The following is a 23,374-nucleotide window of genomic DNA, read 5'->3' as shown; positions in this document are numbered from 1 at the left end:
TCGACCTATACTTCAGTATTGCTCATCACTGTGGGATCCATACCAGGTTTGGTTGACAGAGGCGATACTGAACATCGAGAGAAGAGCAACGCGTTTCATCACAGGGTTATTTGGTAAGCGTGATAGCGTTACGGAAATGTTCTGCAAACTCAAGTACCAGACTCTGCAAGAGAGGTGCTCGGCATCATGGTGTTGCTTGCTGCCCAGGTTTTGACAGGATGCGTTTCTGGATGAAGTATCAAATATATTGCTTCCCCCTACTTATACCTCCCAAAGAGATCATGGATGTAAAATTAGAGACATTCGAGCACGCACGGAGGCTTTCCGGAAGTCGTTCTTTCTGCAAACCATACGCAACTCGAACAGGAAAGGGAAGCAATGACATTGGCAAGTAAAGTGCCCTCCAAAACCCACTGTTGGGTGGCTTACAGAGAATAAATGTAGATGTAGATGTAGACACATGTACTGTGGGTTAGATACAAGCTGGCAGCAGCTCCATTACGCTCTGGGGAACATTCATGTGATCATCAACAGGTCTAGTGGGGCTCACGCAAAGCATACACCACTTCATGATCATCAAGATACCTGATAACAGTGGCAAATTTCAATTGATGTGCTGGCTTCCCAAGTCACAAGATCAGAACCCTACCACACAAATCTGGGATGTGATTGAATGTGACATCAGAGCCATTGCCCTGATCCCCAGAATTTATGTGAATTAGGTGACTTGAAAGCAGATGTGGTGGTAACTGCCTCCAGTGACCTACCAGTGCCTCATTACTACCATGCCATTATGAGATGCCACTGTTATGAATAACAAAGATGAACATACCAGCTATTAGTTAGGTGGTTATAATCTTCTGAATGATCAGTGTATCTTATTTGTCATATGACAGGGTGTAGCCAAAAGTTCTGTAGAACCAAAACATCCCTTTCCCAACAACAACAATTCATATGTTCAGTTGTAAATCTATAGAAATTTATTTCATAGAATCATCACTTTGTATCTATTTCTAACAAAATGTATGTCCCATGATCTTGATACTAGTCCTTAGCTCCCAGTTTAATCTGTAAATGGGTTGCCTGATGCACTAACCTGTTTTCTGGGATTATTCCGCTGGGCTTGCTGTGAGAGGATACTGGGAGTGTCACTCCTGGTATGTATGAGGGTTTCTCCCTGCAGCATTCAGAAAATATCAACCACTTTAGACATACAGTTCTTGCAGAAATAAGTGAAATATCATGGACATATTTGTTATCAAACTTCCTAAAGTTCTAGAACAACCATAACTGTATCCTACAAACCATTAAGTGTCTGTCACTGTCACCCAAGCAACTGTCCTCAGAACTGTTCATTACTGGCAACTGACAAGATAATAAAGTAGGATGAGCACACTGAAAATGCACGCGTTCACTCCATGCCAAATGCCCATTCCTGACAGAGCCGTAGTAATGCAACTAATGTTTCTACAGTATAGAAATAATTTTTGTGTTAGTTTTTGTTGTTACATCAATGTCTCAAATGGTTACCAATGTCCCACAGTTGAGAACAAAAATCAACACCATTTGTCCTCCGAACAAAGAAAATCACAGCCACACTCAACAAATTTAACAATCCAAAATCAAATGAAAAGGCAGATTTTAGATATGCAGTGTAGAGGTTGAACATAATCCCAATAAACAGAAACTAGAAGACACAAGAACTCAACACAATAAAATGGATGAACAAAAATATTAGAAATCAGTCACAGTAGAAAAATCAAACAATAAGGAAAATGAAAACTGTCACAAGACAGATATCATTTAACTGAAACATCACACTATAATAATTATCTTACAGCAGCAATGTGGCATACAAAAATTAGTGCACATAAAAATAAATAAATATGTGAAATATAATAAACATTACATATGTAAATGTTGAACTAATATCGCATTCATCATGTGACAGACTGTAGCCAAAACCTCTGTAGTACCAAAACATCCTGTTCCCCCCCACCCAATGCATGTGTTCAGGAGCCAATCAACAGAAAGTTATTTTACATTATGTTTCCTTTGCATGTGACATATAACAAAACTTTTAAGCTACAGTCTTACGGTTAGTACTTCTTCTCCTCCTAATTTAATCTCTAATCGGTTTGGCTGATGCACTGACCTGAGTACTGACTGTACTTTGTGGAGGTTGGAAGTGTCGACTGGCTGTTGCACTTCCTTTCTGCTTGGAGCCCCTTCCCAGCTATATTCAGAAAATATGACAAAATAACAGTGTCTAGTGGACTGCTGTTATGTGTTAGAGTTTTGTGAAATATTCTTCCTCCCAATTGTACACCTATGCCTTACAATTGATAAATGAATCAACACCATCAATTCTCACAAAAAAAATTAACAACAGCAGTCTGATCAATCATCCACCACAGATCTCTACTATCTGCCAACACACTAACACACAAGTTTCACTATACATTGTGGAAATTGAACACAGTTCTAATGAACAGAGTGATCTATGTGCAGGAAAATTAACCGAAACTTAGTGACAGTATAAGCTATTATTGCACCACATAATATGATACATGGAAATATTTTACATGTAGATAAATATTCATACATTGGATTGTATAATAGAGTGTTAACTTATTTCCACTGGTAATATATTTAGTGAATCCTAGTGTAGCCCCTTCACTAGATATTCAGTGCTAATGTGGAAATAGCAACTTGACTGTTGTTATGCTGATAGCACTGGGCAGCTGACTAGCACAGAAGCAATGAATTGCTGATTTCAAGAACAGACATATTTACAAACGATGAGTTGGATGAGGCCACACCTAACAATACTGGCCGTAAAGCAGATGTGCAATGCAGCAGCAAGTTGGGTCAATGGGTTACTACATCGCTGAGTCACAGAATTACTGATTCATATGTGATTGGAAGCACTGCATCAGAGTAACATACATTCAATTAACCAGAACAAAAACTCTTTTATTTTAGGAATGATATGAACAGTCTGGCAGCCCTAACAATGATGTGAGGGCAATGCCTGTCGCCACTAGGTTATAGGGCATTAAGTAATTTGATACCAGGAGAGCCTCCATCTCCTCCAAAATGCTCCTAGTATCAAGTACAGTAAATAAGGTCTTAGTACTGTGTGACATATGAGCTAGTTGGAAGCTCTCTTCAGCACCAGCCAAGCTCCTGTCTTTGAGGGCAGTGGTACATATCTTTGTGCTTGGACTGCCAGCACACCAACATTGGGATGAGTGCCCCATCACCCACAATAATTACCCTCTGGAGTGAGTGCACCTTTCGGATTCTAGTAGTTTCTGTGAGAATTCTGACAGTCAACATGTCTCTGGCACTCGTCATTGTTCAAACTCAGACACATGTTGTTGCTTGGGCTAAGTAAGTGACATAATCACTGGGTGTGGACGTCATAGTCAGCCACACTGCCAGCAGCTGGCTTCTCGATTTGAAATTGAGGCGTCCAGGCCACAGCCCTTGAAGAGTGTGTACACACAGCACTATGAATGTTGTAGTTCAATAAAATTGTTTTATCTTCTAGCTGTGTTTTCCTAGCCGCAACACCCAGTTATACCTCAACATCTCCACCATAGTGGCCCCACACCACTGGGCAACTATAGCTTGGTGCCAACAGATTCAGCCTCCTCATAGAACAACTGCAGCACACAGTATTGTCACATAGTGGGATGAGAGAGCAAACTACTAGTATTTTTGTGTGTGTGAAGAACATGAAGTCTATGTGGGAGATTCACCAAAATTTGAGGGTAACTTTACTGCAGCCATCTGAATTGGCTTGCTCTCAGTTCCATGGATATACAGGGAGCAAGATTTGCAACCCCTGAGAAGTAGTCTGTGTTATTTTCCAGATCATTCTGCTCCATGTACTGATTCAGTGGCAGTAGTTTGGTGTAGCTGGCAAAGATATCAGCATGTGATTACACAATGCACAGATTTCTGATGGCTCAGGATGAGACATGCGATGTAACTCATATATTGTATTATATAAGCTATTGTCAATTTTTATTGTTTTGTTTTATTCATTGTGTATTGGAGATTAATGTTCTGCCAATTTGATTACTCCACTCTTAAGAAATCAGCTGAGGATACCATCACTTTTTGGATGATCTGCAGTTATTGGTTAAGATTGGAGAGTGGTCACAGGATCAGTTATTGCAAAGTTACAGTTGGTAGGGGTAGCAAAACCTATAACAGGTATTCAGAGGATTTAAGAACCACACAGACATATAATGTGTTTCAACATGGCATCCTGGAAAGATATAAGAAACAGAACAGTGTGCAATTTTCCCTCGAGCAGTTGAGTACTGTAACAGAGAAGCACAGTAAGGTGGTCAAAAATTTTGTGGATGGAATACATATGATTAATGTACAAACATAGAATATGGGAGAAAGTGAGGAGGCAAATAGAGTTGTGCTCTAGATAGCCAAACATAGCGCATTAGATATATTTTTGAGGGGCCTGTCACCCAATACATCAGAAAGGGTGAGGATACGTACCCTTACAGATTTCCACTCAATTGTCAGGTTTGAGTAAATTGATGTAGCAGCAAGGATACATGATAAACAAAGAATATTTTCCACTAGCATGTCCAGAGACAAATTTCAACACCATCATTGTAGTATGTGCGGTGTGGTTGGATCACCATCAATGGGATTGTAATAGAAGTTAAAGTAAGCAAGGGGTTAATTAGACTAGTGTTAAACACAAAACGAACCCCAAATATGATGAATAGCATTCTTGATAAATTGTGATGCTACAGAGGTGCAATAATAATGTACTGGAGATACAATGTCATTCTGTGAGAAGAAGCTCTCAAAGTGTACAGGTGAAAGGTGGTCAGAAAATAATACCCATAAATATAGATAATTTTGGTGTTAATTTGGTAAAGCTGACAAAGGGATTGTTCGTAGATAGTCTGGATATCCTACAGGAGACTGATAGGGACATGGAAAGTGTGCACCATGATCAGACGCTGTCCAACATTAAAACTGCATGATGTAAGGAGATAAAAGAGCTTAAAAAAGTTAAAGAAACACTGCACTTGTCACATATAAATTAGTTGATTAGGTCACTCCCACATACACCCCCTACCCCTAAAGTGTGAAGCACTGGGCAAAAATGTGAATTCTGAACTGGAATGTGTCAACAGCTCAAGTGTAGGCAGCTGCATGTGAAAGACACGAACCTGTAATAGGTAATGTTGATGATTCACCATAAAATTTTCATTGCAGTGGGAGAATATTTATAGTACCTTGATTTCCACAAATGGGTATTTTTTTTCTAGTACCTGTTAATAACATTTGAACACATTTTCATCATTACTGTTTCATTTTTAGCATTTGTGAGCAAGTTTAACAGCACTTTTTGACAGAACATGGTACCACGATGTGGTGACAGGACTGGACTCCACTTAATGTTGTTATATCTGAAATTGTGTTGTCTTTCATTTTATTGCTTTTGTTCTGTTTCAGCTTTTACTAAGATAAAGTTTCCACACAGTCCATGACTGCCTTCTTAGTTAAAAGGTGTTCATTACCAGTGTAGTCACAGCATTTGTAGTCTCATGAAACATGTTGTTAATATCATATCTCTGTTTCAGTGCTACACAAAACAAGTCCTGCAGTTATAACGCAATTTGCATTCATTATTGTGCAGGAGAAATATTTTTCCATTTGAATGCTCAGCATAATGTAGTAGAATTGCTTAATATAAGTTTCCAGTTTTATGTCTACTAGTTTATGATAACAAGTAGCTGGATCTGGTATTTCCACAACTGCGTACTGAAGCTAATAGGTTAGATTAGATTTACTTTCATTCCAATTGATCCATAGCGAGGAGGTCCTCCAGAATGTAGAACATGTCAGAAAAACAATAATCATGATAAATATTTACAACTCAAACTAACAAGGTAAGGTACCATTCCACAGGTCCCAAGCTACTGTGAAATTCATCAATGGAGTAGAAGGAGGTGGCCACCAATAAATCCTTTAGGTTTATCTTAAACTGAATTTCATTGGTTGTTAATCTTTTTATGGCTGCTGGCAAGTTATTGAAAATGTGTGTTCCTGAATAATGCCCACCTTTTTGTACAAGAATAAGTGACTTTAAATCCTTGTGAAGATTATTCTTATTTCTAGTATTGATTCCATGAACTGAGCTGTTGGTTTGAAAAAGTGATATATTTTTAATGACAAATTTCATTAAGGATAAACATATTGGAAAGCAGTAGTTAGTATCCCCAGTTCCCTAAACAGGCTTCTGCAGGATGTTCTTGAGTTCACACTACATATAACTCTTACTGGACGTTTTTTTGCCTGGCAAACTTTTACTTGGCTTGATGAATTACCCCAAAAAATAATTCCATATAACATTATGGAATGAAAGTAAGCATAGTATGCCAGATTTTTCATTTTTATATCCCCTATGTCTGACACAATTCGCATTGCAAATAGAGATTTGTTAAGACGCTTCAGCAGTTCTGTGGTGTGCTCCTCCCACTTGAATTTATTATCAAGCTGTAATCCCAAGAATTTAACACTGTCCACATCTTCTATCTGCTTGTCATCATATGTTAGGCATATACTTGTGGGACACCCCTTACAAGTTCTGAACTGCATGCAGTGTGTTTTTTTCAAAGTTTAGTGACAAAGAATTGGCTAGGTACCAGTGATTAATGTCCACAAATATTTTATTAACCAATCTTTCTAAGACTACACTTGATTTACTGTTTATTGCAATGTTTGTATCATTGGCAAACAAAACAAATTTGGCATCTGGTAATGTTACTGATGAAAGGTCATTGATATACACAAGAAGAAGTGAGGGCCCTAAATTGGAACCTTGTGGGACCTCACATCTAATTAGTTCCCAGATGGATGACGACTGATAGCTTAATACATGTCTCTTTCCTAATAACACCCTTTGTTTCCTGCCAGAGATATAAGATTTGACCTATTTTGCAGCATTTCCTGTTACACCATAATAGTTTAATTTACTTAAAAGGATATTGTGATTTACACAGTCAAATGCCTTTGAAAGATCACAAAGTATACCAGTTGTCTGCAATTTTCTGTCTAATGAATTCACATTTTCACTGTAAGTGTAGACAGCGCTCTCAATATCAAAACCCTTTAGAAATCTGAAATGCAACTTTGACAATATGCATTCATTATTGTGCAGGAGAAATATTTTTCCATTTGAATGCTCAGCATAATGTAGTAGAATTGCTTAATATAAGTTTCCAGTTTTATGTCTACTAGTTTACGATAACAAGTAGCTGGATCTGGTATTTCCACAACTGCGTACTGAAGCTAATAGATTAGATTAGATTTACTTTCATTCCAATTGATCCATAGTGAGCAGGTCCTCCAGAATATATGGTCCTCCAGATATATGGTTATAAAGCCGAGTGTACATTACTTTTTCTACAATTTTTGAGATTGCTGGTAAAAGTGAAATTGGACAGAAATTTGGTGCTATTTCTTTGTCTCCCTTCTTAAACAGTGGCTTAACTGCAGCATATTTCAACAACTCAGGAAATATTCCAGTGATAAACGACACAGATACCTTAATATATTAATTAACTCATAATGACATTCTTTAATTAACTTTGTAGATATTTCATCATACCCACCAAGAGTTTTTGATTTTAAAGATTTTATGATAGACATTATTTCTGCTGGGGTAGTGAGGGTCACATTCATATTACGGAAGTTACTTGAAATGTCTGGTCTGAGATATTCCATAGCAGCATCTACAGAACCTGACAACCCCATCTTTTTAGTAACAGTTATAAAATGTTTGTTAAAAAGTTCTGCAACAATATACACATCTGTCACCAATGTATCATTTACTCTTAATGCTATTTGTCCCTCTTCATGTCTGGTTCTACTGGGCTCCTCCTTCTCTATATCCCATATTGTCTTTATTTTGTTATCCGATATGACTATCTTTTCCTTGTAAAATATTTGCTATGATGTCCATATTACAGTCATCAATATTTTGTAGTATTTCTTGTAATGTGCTATAGCATCAACATCAGAACTGTTTCAGATTGACAGATACAGTTTTCTTTTTGTTTTAGAAGATACCCCTATTCCTTGAGTAACCCATGGCTTCTTTGTAGACTTTGCTCTAACCTTGGTTAGTTTGGGGGGGAAACTGGGTTCAAATAAGGTAACCACTTTATTATTATTTTTCATTCATGCCATGAGCACTGTAAACATCAGTCCAGTGAATGTCTCTGAGGAGTGTCCTGAAATAATCAATTTTTGGCTTATTGATTACCCTCTTGAGCTCAGATTTAACAGATTTTATATCCTGTTCAGTGTTGACATTTAACAGAAGTAACTGCATGTGATGGTTTGAGAGGCCATTGACTATTGGTTCTGTAATATAATTTTATTCATTGGTCTTTTCTACAAAGATATTACCAATGGCTGTTTGTGAGCAATTGGCTACCCTAGTGGGGAACTTTACACTTGGAATTAAGTGTAATGATAGTGTTACTAACTCAGTTAACTTCTTATTGGGAGGGTCTTTAAGGAAATCTACATTGAAATCACCAACAACCACTATCTCTTTGTTTTTGGTTGTTAAATGGGCCAGTATAGCTTCAAGGTCATTTATGAACAGATTAAAGTTATCTGCAGGTGCTCGATATATGCTTAATATTATGAAGGACTTTTTGTGAACTTCTACTTCTGTTGCACATGCTTCTATATGCTGTTTGAAGCAAAATTTATTAATGTCTATGTTCTTAAATTTATGACAGTTTCTGATGAATGTGGCAACTCCCACTTTCTCCATTTCTCCTCTACAAAAGTGAGATGCTAACCTAAACTCTATAACACTTAAAATTTCTATACCAGTGGTCACATGATGTTCAGAGAGGCAGATTATGCCAGCTGGGTTCGAAGACTCTAACTGATCTATGCAGATAATTAATTCATTAATTTTATTTCTCAGTCCTCAAATATTCTGATGCAATAAAGGTAGCTGACATTTCACATTGACTGAGTTAAAATTTGTAGACTTGAAATATCTGCTGACTGTCGCAAATTCTTAACCAATAGCTGTTTATGCTGATGTAATAAGCTAGAATTATGTTTTTGGATTTCTTTCTCAAACTGAATGTTTCTCTCAGTCCTACTCTCTCTTAAAATTTAGTTTCTTTCTGTCCTCCCTACCCTAAAAAAGGGTCTTTTCTGAACCCTATAACCACTGGTATTTTATCACTCATGACAGTGCCTCCCCCCTTTAATGTTCCTGCTATTTTCCCAACCAGTTTACCCTTCCCTTTCCTGTTGAGGTGAAGGCCATGCCTCGCAGTTCCATAAATCCCACTGTATCCATAGGCATAATGAGTATACTTGGTAACAGATCTGTACTGGGCACATCTGTAGCAGAATATTTAATAGCTAAACCTTCTCTGTAGTAGTATGATGTTACAGAGATTACAAGCCATACTCAACAAATAAATATAACAAAACAAATGAGTAAAAAATAAACGTTCATCTAATATCTTGTTCATTATTTCAAAATAAAGATAAAGGCCAAAATGTCTGTAAACCAAAACAACTGTTTCGCCCACCCCTATCCTTGTGTTCAGAGGAAAATCAGGAAAAAAATTATTGTACAGTATGTTTCATTTCTATATGTTTCATAAACAAGATTATTGGGCTATATTCATGCAATTAGTACTTCCTCTGCTTTCAAATTAATCTCTAATTGATATTCTTGATGCACTCACCTGCTTACTGGTGTTTTTGGTGTAAGTATTACCCGACAGGTACGAGGTTGCGGCAAGTCCTGTGTGCTTGTAGCCACGTCCCTGCAACATTCAGAAATCTTGGGATTGCTGGAAAGGAATATTCATAAAATGATTAAAGAAATAATTGCAACAACCAGCAATTTGCACAGTTTGACAGAATCTATTTTTCCAATGGGAGCAAATCGCTGGAGAAACACTGGAGCAATAGTATACACCTCAAAGGAGGATATTAGGAGAAGTAACATCAGCTCTTTATGAAAGAAACATTTTTGTTGATTTTTTACTCCACTAATCAAACCACCCCCTTACATGCAGTAGAACTAAGCTCATACAGTGAACAGTAACACACAGATATGTAGAACAAATAAGAAACACTTTTATTTTCAAAATCAACTCTGGGCTAGTAACACACCACTGAGGTTACAAGCTGTACTCAAGTGGCTGACTGTACGAGATCGTTGCATATCCATTCTATGTTCAGAAGTAGTAGAATTAAATAAAATGCAGAATTGATTTTAGCACTCCCTGTCTTGCACCACCCTCCACTGCTATTAACATTTATCACATTAAAACTTGTCACCCTCACATTCGTTCTACAAAACACATGCACAGCCATCCGCAACAACAACCAACATTTCTAGTACTATCTCTCACATAAGACTACAACTTTGTTCTTTTTCACTCTTGCAATTAATACATCTTTGCTCCTAATTCAACCTGTAATCAATTTGCATGAGGCACTCTTTGCTTACTGACTTTATTCTGTACGGTTTGTTGGGGGGACAACTGGTTGCTGCATTTCCTGCCTGCTTGAAGTTCCTTGGCTGCAAAATTCAGATAGCATCAACCACCTGAGGAAAAGAGTTAGAATCCAGAAACCTATAACAATCATCCAAATCTCTAATGTCCTTCAACAACTACAATCATACCTTAGTGCACATTAAGTGTGTGTCATCATGATGTGAGCAGGTGTCCACAGACTGATTATTAATTGCAGCTGACAAGACAAATAATATGGTAAAAACTTGAAAAGTGTACACAGTTCACACTGTATCATATACCCATTCCAAGAGGGCTATTGTTATGCAACTGTCATGTTTACAGTGTACAAACAATTGCTGTCTCAGTTTTGTTGTAATATCACTTGCTCCAATGTTAATCTGTGTATCACAAATGAAAACTAATCAACAGCATCAGTTCTCAGAATAAAGATAAACAGTGGGCTGAATAACTATCCTCAATAGATCTATACAACCCACAACACACAAATATGCAAGGTTTAGATCAGTAAAAAATTTGAACACATTGCCAACAAACAGAAACTTCAAGATTCAAGAAACCAACATAATTAAATTGATGCAAAAAAATGTTGCAGATCAGTCACAGTAAATGAATCAAGCTGTAAGGAAAACAAAGACAGTCACAAGACACAATTTGAGTGAAACTATCACATCACATTAAAACTCTTACAATAGGTAGCAACAACTCAGCCTACTTAAGATAAGGAAATCAAAAAAGGCAACAAAACTTAAAACACACTGACATATACTAATGAAATGCACATGCACACAATTTCTTAATAGACTGAAAAAAATTGATATTGTCATGATATCTACATCTCCATCATGGAATTGCTTCTCAAACAATAGACACAATAGACGCAATAGACAGGTATTGTGCCAGATAGTACAACACTGTGTAAATATTTTACATCGTAGTGCATATTTTTATAGTGGATTTCCATTTACTGATACTCCCATATTTCATAAGGCCTAGTTAAACAAAACCACTAATTCATCAAAGATTAAAAATTACTGTGGTGTAAAGAAATGCTTTATTACTAATGTGAATTATTCACTTTCATATTTTCATTCCAGTGGGAGCATAAACCAAGTGCACTAACTTCAGCAATATTTTCGTAATTTCTATTATGTTTTAAGTATTTATACTGAAGAATGCACTGTGTAATTTCACTGTGGTTAAAAGTAACACCTCAAATGCACTCCACCAATGTCTCATCTACAATCGCACTTTCTTGAAAGTTAAATCACTGTTACTATCTCATTCATTCTAAACAACAAATATACGTAGTCACCCACATGTTAACATCCATGATATGGTAATGCATACCACCTGAAAAAAATTTATAACATTGTGGGGTTGGACAATTGCTGGTGAAAGTGCAACAGAGGAGGGAAAGACCATTTCGTCAGCTGGTAAAATGATGCCCACTCATTTTTGGGATTTCCAAAGAATAATCTACATACATTACTTGGAAAAAGTCAGTCTTATATTTGGACCCAGTCAAGTTTCATTGTTTGAAACTACTGTTGGCTGAAAAAATACCAACGCTGCCACACAAAAATGTGCTACTTCACCAGCTCAAAGCACCATCACATACATCAGTTATAACAATGGCAAAACTGTATGAACTGGGCTTTGAAATGGTTGCTCATCCAATCTCCACACCAGACTTAGCTCCAAGTTAATGCTTCCTGTTCCTTTCTTAACTATCTTGAAACTTTGGATTGCTGGGAAGAAATCTGCATACAATGATAAAGGAAGTACTTGCAGTCAACCAGGATTTTGCACGGATTGACAGAACCTATTTTCCCAATGGGATGAAAACACTGGAGGAGCACTGGACCAATACTACAAACCTCAAAGAAGACTATTAAGTAGGGTCAGCTGTTTATGAAAGAATATTTTTGTTGCTTTTTTAACACATTAATCAAACCACCCTCTTACATCCAGTACAACTAAGCTCACACAGTGAACAGTAACACATAGATATGTAGAACAAAGAAGAAACACTTATATTTTCGAAACCATCTCTGCACTAGTGACACACCACTGACTATAACAAATTACTGCCAGAACAAGATCTTTGCACTTCCTTTCTATGTCCAGAAGTAGTAGAAGTAAATAAAGTGCAGAATTGGTTTTAGCACTCCCTGTCTTGCACCGCCGCCCGCAGCTATTAACATTAATCACATTTAAACTTGTCACTGTCACATTCGTTCTACAAAACACACACACAACCACAAACAACTACAACCACTATTTCTAGTACTATCCCTCACATAAGACTACAACTTTCTTCTTTTTCACTCTTGCAATTAATACTTCTTTGCCCCCAATCTGAAACCAATTTGCATGGTGCGCTCACTGCTTGTTGACTTTATTTTGCAGGGTTTGTTGTGGGGGGAAACTGGCTGTTGCATTTCCTGCCTGCATGACGGTCCTTGCCTGAGAAATTAAGATGGCGTCAACCTAGTGAGGAAAATAGTGAGATACTCTACCATATATTCATCCCAATAAAGGGCTATCGTTATGCAACTGTCATGTTTACAGTGTACAAACAATTGCTCTCTCAGTTTTTGCTATAATAACACTTACTCCAGTTTTAACCTGTGTCTCACAATTGAGAACTAGTCAACATCATTGGTTCTCAGAATAAAGATAAACAACAGTGAGCTGAATAACCATCCTTAATAGATCTACACCACCCACCACACACAAAAGTGCAAGTTTTAGATAAGTAGTGCAAAATTTGAACACTTTCCCAATAAGCAGAAACTTCAAAACACGAGAACCCAAGGTAATTAAAACTGATGCAAAACCATGCTGCAGATCAGTCACAGTAGATGAGCCAAGCTATAAAGAAAACAAAAACTGCCACAAGACACATACAATTTGAATAAAACTATCACATCACATTAAAATTATTACAGCAGGGACCAACAACGCAATCTACATAATATGAGGAAATAAAAATATCATCAATACCTATAACACAAAGTCTTATAAGCAAGAAATGCACACCAATACAATTTCTTAACAGACCGAAAAAAATTGATATTGTCATGCTATCTATAGCATGCACTAGTTCATCAAAGATTAAAAATTACTATGGTGAAAAGAAATGATGTGTCCTAGAATCTATTTATCATCCACATTAGTAGAATTGCAAATATTTTCTTAGTTTACATAAAATTAAAAACATTTTGTAAAATATGAAACATAAATAGTTAAGATTCCTGTAAATGTTACAACACCTAAATACTGGGCTACCTTAAGTAGTTGCAAAAGAAATAGAGCAGGCATATCAGCTAAACAAAAATATGTTTAACTGTAGCAGATTGATAAAGAGAACTCTATGTGAACGTAATTTATTATACTCATGAGGAGTATATCAAAGGTTTCATTTTAAAATTTCCTGTTTGAATGACATCTTAGCAAAGTCAAGAACAATCATACCACACAGAGAAATGTGAGTTTGTGAATAAAAAGCTTATGGGTCCAGTACTGATTATTCTTTAAATGAAAATTCAAAACCAAAGTAGCAGTATAATCATTTCTATAAATTCCAAACCATGTCTAAAGAGCATCAATACAATGAGTGAAAATTAATTTGCAATCTAGATTACATCAATAAATTTAGTTATTATTATCATGTTAAAATATTAGTTGCCTAAAATTATTACAATACAGGGTTATTACAAATGATTGAAGCAATTTCACAGCTCTACAATAACTTTATTATTTGAGATATATTCACAATGCTTTGCACACACATACAAAAACTCAAAAGGTTTTTTTAGGCATTCACAAATGTTTGATATGTGCCCCTTTAGTGATTCGGCAGACATCAAGCCGATAATCAAGTCCCTCCCACACTCGGCGCAGCATGTCCCCATCAATGAGTTCGAAAGCATCATTGATGTGAGCTTGCAGTTCTGGCATGTTTCTTGGTAGAGGAGGTTTAAACACTGAATCTTTCACATAACACCACAGAATGAAATTGCATGCGGTTAAGTCGGGAGGGCGTGGAGGCCATAACATGAATTGCTGATCATGATCTCCACCACGACCGATCCATCGGTTTTCTAATCTCCTGTTTAAGAAATGCCGAACATCTTGATGGAAGAGCGGTGGATCACCATCCTGTTGAAAGATGAAGTCGGTCTCCAGTTGTGGCATGAGCCAATTTTCCAGCATGTCGAGATACACGTGTCCTGTAACGTTTTTTTCGCAGAAGAAAAAAGGGCCGTAAACTTTAAACCGTGAGATTGCACAAAACACGTTAACTTTTGGTGAATTGCGAATTTGCTGCATGAATGCTTGAGGATTCTCTACCGCCCAGATTCGCACATTGTGTCTGTTCACTTCACCATTAAGAAAAAATGTTGCTTCATCACTGAAAACAATTTTCGCACTGAACGCATCCTCTTCCATCAGCTGTTGCAACCGCGCCGAAAATTCAAAGCATTTGACTTTGTCATCGGGTGTCAGGGCTTGTAGCAATTCTAAACGGTAAGGCTTCTGCTTTAGCCTTTTCCGTAAGATTTTCCAAACCGTCGGTTGTGGTACGTTTTGCTCCCTGCTAGCTTTATTCGTCAACTTCCACGGGCTACGCGTGAAACTTTCCCGCACGCATTCAACCGTATCTTCGCTCACTGCAGGCCAACCTGTTGATTTCCCCTTACAGAAGCATCCAGAAGCTTTAAACTGCACATACCATCGCCGAATGATGTTAGCAGTTGGTGGAACTTTGTTGAACTTCGTCCTGAAGTGTCGTTGCACTGTTATGACTGACTGACGTGAGTGCATTTCAAGCACGACATATGCTTTCTCGGCTCCAGTCGCCATTTTCTCTCACTGCGCTCTCGAGCGCTCTGGCGGCAGAAACCTGAAGTGTGGCTTCAGCCGAACAAAACTTTATGAGTTTTTCTACGTATCTGTAGTGTGTCGTGACCATATGCCAATGAATGGAGCTACAGTGAATTTATGAAATCGCTTCAATCATTTGTAATAGCCCTGTACGTATGGACTGGCTTCATATCAGCATACATCCTTTTATACTTCCCAGTTGTTACTGACAGTAGTAGCACTGTAGAAAAACTTTTAAGTACAAAAACTCATGACAGATAAGTAAACACATAAAATATAATAAATGAGTAAAATATAAATCTCGAACTAATACATTGATCAATCCGAACATTATGACCACCTGTACGCTTGACAGAAGTGTCACCTGTCGAGGAATGACTGCTAGTCAGACACACACTTGGTGCATGCAGTATCAGTGAGCATGCTGTCTGTGTATAGAATTGGGAAGGCATATGATCTACCTAAGTATGACTAAGGGTGGATTGTGATAGTCCATAGGCTCAGCATGAGCATTTCAGGAACTGCATGCCTTGTCAGGTGTTTGGGGAGTGCTGCAGTGAGTATCTTCAAAATATGGCAGAACCAAGGTGAAACCACATCCAGCCGTTGTTGGGTTAGGTGGCCACCCCTCAATACAGATGTCGGACATCATAGGTTGTGCTGTCCGGTAAAGCAGGTTGTTAACTGTGTCAGAACTAATGCAACACTTTAATGCTGGACAGAGTACAAGTGTTTCTGAACAAACAATGCATCAAACACTAGTAACGGTGGGACACCACAGATGACGACTCATGCACGTATAACTGTAACACTGGCAATGGCGACTGAATTTGGAATGTGATCATTATCATTGTATGATGGCACAGTGCAGACCATTCCATGGTCTGATGAATCTCCATACCTTCTTCATCATGCAGATGAGAGGGCATGAATCTGTCACCTTCCATGGAACAACTCCTTTAAGTATGATTATATTATAGTGGAACAAACACTCCTAGCAGTTACTTCTGTAAAATATCTGGAAGTTTGCGTATGGAATGATTTAAAGTGGAATGATCATATAAAAAGAATTGTTGGTAAGGTGAGTGCCTGGTTGAGATTCATTGGGAAAGACCTTAGAAAATGTTGTCCAGCAACAAAGGAGATGGCTTACAAAACACTCGTTCGACCTATACTTCAGTATTGCTCATCACTGTGGGATCCATACCAGGTTTGGTTGACAGAGGCGATACTGAACATCGAGAGAAGAGCAACGCGTTTCATCACAGGGTTATTTGGTAAGCGTGATAGCGTTACGGAAATGTTCTGCAAACTCAAGTACCAGACTCTGCAAGAGAGGTGCTCGGCATCATGGTGTTGCTTGCTGCCCAGGTTTTGACAGGATGCGTTTCTGGATGAAGTATCAAATATATTGCTTCCCCCTACTTATACCTCCCAAAGAGATCATGGATGTAAAATTAGAGACATTCGAGCACGCACGGAGGCTTTCCGGAAGTCGTTCTTTCTGCAAACCATACGCAACTCGAACAGGAAAGGGAAGCAATGACATTGGCAAGTAAAGTGCCCTCCAAAACACACTGTTGGGTGGCTTACAGAGAATAAATGTAGATGTAGATGTAGACACATGTACTGTGGGTTAGATACAAGCTGGCAGCAGCTCCATTACGCTCTGGGGAACATTCATGTGATCATCAACAGGTCTAGTGGGGCTCACGCAAAGCATACACCACTTCATGATCATCAAGATACCTGATAACAGTGGCAAATTTCAATTGATGTGCTGGCTTCCCAAGTCACAAGATCAGAACCCTACCACACAAATCTGGGATGTGATTGAATGTGACATCAGAGCCATTGCCCTGATCCCCAGAATTTATGTGAATTAGGTGACTTGAAAGCAGATGTGGTGGTAACTGCCTCCAGTGACCTACCAGTGCCTCATTACTACCATGCCATTATGAGATGCCACTGTTATGAATAACAAAGATGAACATACCAGCTATTAGTTAGGTGGTTATAATCTTCTGAATGATCAGTGTATCTTATTTGTCATATGACAGGGTGTAGCCAAAAGTTCTGTAGAACCAAAACATCCCTTTCCCAACAACAACAATTCATATGTTCAGTTGTAAATCTATAGAAATTTATTTCATAGAATCATCACTTTGTATCTATTTCTAACAAAATGTATGTCCCATGATCTTGATACTAGTCCTTAGCTCCCAGTTTAATCTGTAAATGGGTTGCCTGATGCACTAACCTGTTTTCTGGGATTATTCCGCTGGGCTTGCTGTGAGAGGATACTGGGAGTGTCACTCCTGGTATGTATGAGGGTTTCTCCCTGCAGCATTCAGAAAATATCAACCACTTTAGACATACAGTTCTTGCAGAAATAAGTGAAATATCATGGACATATTTGTTATCAAACTTCCTAAAGTTCTAGAACAACCATAACTGTATCCTACAAACCATTAAGTGTCTGTCACTGTCACCCAAGCAACTGTCCTCAGAACTGTTCATTACTGGCAACTGACAAGATAATAAAGTAGGATGAGCACACTGAAAATGCACGCGTTCACTCCATGCCAAATGCCCATTCCTGACAGAGCCGTAGTAATGCAACTAATGTTTCTACAGTATAGAAATAATTTTTGTGTTAGTTTTTGTTGTTACATCAATGTCTCAAATGGTTACCAATGTCCCACAGTTGAGAACAAAAATCAACACCATTTGTCCTCCGAACAAAGAAAATCACAGCCACACTCAACAAATTTAACAATCCAAAATCAAATGAAAAGGCAGATTTTAGATATGCAGTGTAGAGGTTGAACATAATCCCAATAAACAGAAACTAGAAGACACAAGAAATCAACACAATAAAATGGATGAACAAAAATATTAGAAATCAGTCACAGTAGAAAAATCAAACAATAAGGAAAATGAAAACTGTCACAAGACAGATATCATTTAACTGAAACATCACACTATAATAATTATCTTACAGCAGCAATGTGGCATACAAAAATTAGTGCACATAAAAATAAATAAATATGTGAAATATAATAAACATTACATATGTAAATGTTGAACTAATATTGCATTCATCATGTGACAGACTGTAGCCAAAACCTCTGTAGTACCAAAACATCCTGTTCCCCCCCACCCAATGCATGTGTTCAGGAGCCAATCAACAGAAAGTTATTTTACATTATGTTTCCTTTGCATGTGACATATAACAAAACTTTTAAGCTACAGTCTTACGGTTAGTACTTCTTCTCCTCCTAATTTAATCTCTAATCGGTTTGGCTGATGCACTGACCTGAGTACTGACTGTACTTTGTGGAGGTTGGAAGTGTCGACTGGCTGTTGCACTTCCTTTCTGCTTGGAGCCCCTTCCCAGCTATATTCAGAAAATATGACAAAATAACAGTGTCTAGTGGACTGCTGTTATGTGTTAGAGTTTTGTGAAATATTCTTCCTCCCAATTGTACACCTATGCCTTACAACTGATAAATGAATCAACACCATCAATTCTCACAAAAAAAATTAACAACAGCAGTCTGATCAATCATCCACCACAGATCTCTACTATCTGCCAACACACTAACACACAAGTTTCACTATACGTTGTGGAAGTTGAACACAGTTCTAATTAACAGTGAGATCTATGTGCAGGAAAATTAACCGAAACTTAGTGACAGTATAAGCTATTATTGCACCACATAATATGATACATGGAAATATTTTACATGTAGATAAATATTCATACATTGGATTGTATAATAGAGTGTTAACTTATTTCCACTGGTAATATATTTAGTGAATCCTAGTGTAGCCCCTTCACTAGATATTCAGTGCTAATGTGGAAATAGCAACTTGACTGTTGTTATGCTGATAGCACTGGGCAGCTGACTAGCACAGAAGCAATGAATTGCTGATTTCAAGAACAGACATATTTACAAACGATGAGTTGGATGAGGCCACACCTAACAATGCTGGCCGTAAAGCAGATGTGCAATGCAGCAGCAAGTTGGGTCAATGGGTTACTACATCACTGAGTCACAGAATTACTGATTCATATGTGATTGGAAGCACTGCATCAGAGTAACATACATTCAATTAACCAGAACAAAAACTCTTTTATTTTAGGAATGATATGAACAGTCTGGCAGCCCTAACAATGATGTGAGGGCAATGCCTGTCGCCACTAGGTTATAGGGCATTAAGTAATTTGATACCAGGAGAGCCTCCATCTCCTCCAAAATGCTCCTAGTATCAAGTACAGTAAATAAGGTCTTAGTACTGTGTGACATATGAGCTACTTGGAAGCTCTCTTCAGCACCAGCCAAGCTCCTGTCTTTGAGGGCAGTGGTACATATCGTTGTGCTTGGACTGCTAGCACACCAACATTGGGATGAGTGCCCCAGCACCCACAATAATTACCCTCTGGAGTGAGTGCACCTTTCGGATTCTAGTAGTTTCTGTGAGAATTCTGACAGTCAACATGTCTCTGGCACTCGTCATTGTTCAAACTCAGACACATGTTGTTGCTTGGGCTAAATAAGTGACATAATCACTGGGTATGGACGTCATAGTCAGCCACACTGCCAGCAGCTGGCTTCTCGATTTGAAATTGAGGCGTCCAGGCCACAGCCCTTGAAGAGTGTGTACACACAGCACTATGAATGTTGTAGTTCAATAAAATTGTTTTATCTTCTAGCTGTGTTTTCCTAGCCGCAACACCCAGTTATACCTCAACATCTCCACCATAGTGGCCCCACACCACTGGGCAACTATAGCTTGGTGCCAACAGATTCAGCCTCCTCATAGAACAACTGCAGCACACAGTATTGTCACATAGTGGGATGAGAGAGCAAACTACTAGTATTTTTGTGTGTGTGAAGAACATGAAGTCTATGTGGGAGATTCACCAAAATTTGAGGGTAACTTTACTGCAGCCATCTGAATTGGCTTGCTCTCAGTTCCATGGATATACAGGGAGCAAGATTTGCAACCCCTGAGAAGTAGTCTGTGTTATTTTCCAGATCATTCTGCTCCATGTACTGATTCAGTGGCAGTAGTTTGGTGTAGCTGGCAAAGATATCAGCATGTGATTACACAATGCACAGATTTCTGATGGCTCAGGATGAGACATGCGATGTAACTCATATATTGTATTATATAAGCTATTGTCAATTTTTATTGTTTTGTTTTATTCATTGTGTATTGGAGATTAATGTTCTGCCAATTTGATTACTCCACTCTTAAGAAATCAGCTGAGGATACCATCACTTTTTGGATGATCTGCAGTTATTGGTTAAGATTGGAGAGTGGTCACAGGATCAGTTATTGCAAAGTTACAGTTGGTAGGGGTAGCAAAACCTATAACAGGTATTCAGAGGATTTAAGAACCACACAGACATATAATGTGTTTCAACATGGCCTCCTGGAAAGATATAAGAAACAGAACAGTGTGCAATTTTCCCTCGAGCAGTTGAGTACTGTAACAGAGAAGCACAGTAAGGTGGTCAAAAATTTTGTGGATGGAATACATATGATTAATGTACAAACATAGAATATGGGAGAAAGTGAGGAGGCAAATAGAGTTGTGCTCTAGATAGCCAAACATAGCGCATTAGATATATTTTTGAGGGGCCTGTCACCCAATACATCAGAAAGGGTGAGGATACGTACCCTTACAGATTTCCACTCAATTGTCAGGTTTGAGTAAATTGATGTAGCAGCAAGGATACATGATAAACAAAGAATATTTTCCACTAGCATGTCCAGAGACAAATTTCAACACCATCATTGTAGTATGTGCGGTGTGGTTGGATCACCATCAATGGGATTGTAATAGAAGTTAAAGTAAGCAAGGGGTTAATTAGACTAGTGTTAAACACAAAACGAACCCCAAATATGATGAATAGCATTCTTGATAAATTGTGATGCTACAGAGGTGCAATAATAATGTACTGGAGATACAATGTCATTCTGTGAGAAGAAGCTCTCAAAGTGTACAGGTGAAAGGTGGTCAGAAAATAATACCCATAAATATAGATAATTTTGGTGTTAATTTGGTAAAGCTGACAAAGGGATTGTTCGTAGATAGTCTGGATATCCTACAGGAGACTTATAGGGACATGGAAAGTGTGCACCATGATCAGACGCTGTCCAACATTAAAACTGCATGATGTAAGGAGATAAAAGAGCTTAAAAAAGTTAAAGAAACACTGCACTTGTCACACATAAATTAGTTGATTAGGTCACTCCCACATACACCCCCTACCCCTAAAGTGTGAAGCACTGGACAAAAATGTGAATTCTGAACTGGAATGTGTCAACAGCTCAAGTGTAGGCAGCTGCATGTGAAAGACACGAACCTGTAATAGGTAATGTTGATGATTCACCATAAAATTTTCATTGCAGTGGGAGAATATTTATAGTACCTTGATTTCCACAAATGGGTATTTTTTTTCTAGTACCTGTTAATAACATTTGAACACATTTTCATCATTACTGTTTCATTTTTAGCATTTGTGAGCAAGTTTAACAGCACTTTTTGACAGAACATGGTACCATGATGTGGTGACAGGACTGGACTCCACTTAATGTTGTTATATCTGAAATTGTGTTGTCTTTCATTTTATTGCTTTTGTTCTGTTTCAGCTTTTACTAAGATAAAGTTTCCACACAGTCCATGACTGCCTTCTTAGTTAAAAGGTGTTCATTACCAGTGTAGTCACAGTATTTGTAGTCTCATGAAACATGTTGTTAATATCATATCTCTGTTTCAGTGCTACACAAAACAAGTCCTGCAGTTATAACGCAATTTGCATTCATTATTGTGCAGGAGAAATATTTTTCCATTTGAATGCTCAGCATAATGTAGTAGAATTGCTTAATATAAGTTTCCAGTTTTATGTCTACTAGTTTATGATAACAAGTAGCTGGATCTGGTATTTCCACAACTGCGTACTGAAGCTAATAGGTTAGATTAGATTTACTTTCATTCCAATTGATCCATAGCGAGGAGGTCCTCCAGAATGTAGAACATGTCAGAAAAACAATAATCATGATAAATATTTACAACTCAAACTAACAAGGTAATGTACCATTCCACAGGTCCCAAGCTACTGTGAAATTCATCAATGGAGTAGAAGGAGTTGGCCACCAATAAATCCTTTAGGTTTATCTTAAACTGAATTTCATTGGTTGTTAATCTTTTTATGGCTGCTGGCAAGTTATTGAAAATGTGTGTTCCTGAATAATGCCCACCTTTTTGTACAAGAATAAGTGACTTTAAATCCTTGTGAAGATTATTCTTATTTCTAGTATTGATTCCATGAACTGAGCTGTTGGTTTGAAAAAGTGATATATTTTTAATGACAAATTTCATTAAGGATAAACATATTGGAAAGCAGTAGTTAGTATCCCCAGTTCCCTAAACAGGCTTCTGCAGGATGTTCTTGAGTTCACACTACATATAACTCTTACTGGACGTTTTTTTGCCTGGCAAACTTTTACTTGGCTTGATGAATTACCCCAAAAAATAATTCCATATAACATTATGGAATGAAAGTAAGCATAGTATGCCAGATTTTTCATTTTTATATCCCCTATGTCTGACACAATTCGCATTGCAAATAGAGATTTGTTAAGACGCTTCAGCAGTTCTGTGGTGTGCTCCTCCCACTTGAATTTATTATCAAGCTGTAATCCCAAGAATTTAACACTGTCCACGTCTTCTATCTGCTTGTCATCATATGTTAGGCATATACTTGTGGGACACCCCTTACAAGTTCTGAACTGCATGTAGTGTGTTTTTTCAAAGTTTAGTGACAAAGAATTGGCTAGGTACCAGTGATTAATGTCCACAAATATTTTATTAACCA

The sequence above is a fragment of the Schistocerca serialis genome, chromosome 3 (genome assembly GCF_023864345.2).
Source record: "Schistocerca serialis cubense isolate TAMUIC-IGC-003099 chromosome 3, iqSchSeri2.2, whole genome shotgun sequence".
NCBI classification, from domain to species: Eukaryota; Metazoa; Arthropoda; class Insecta; order Orthoptera; family Acrididae; genus Schistocerca; species Schistocerca serialis.
Note: the sequence above shows the minus strand (reverse complement) of the source record.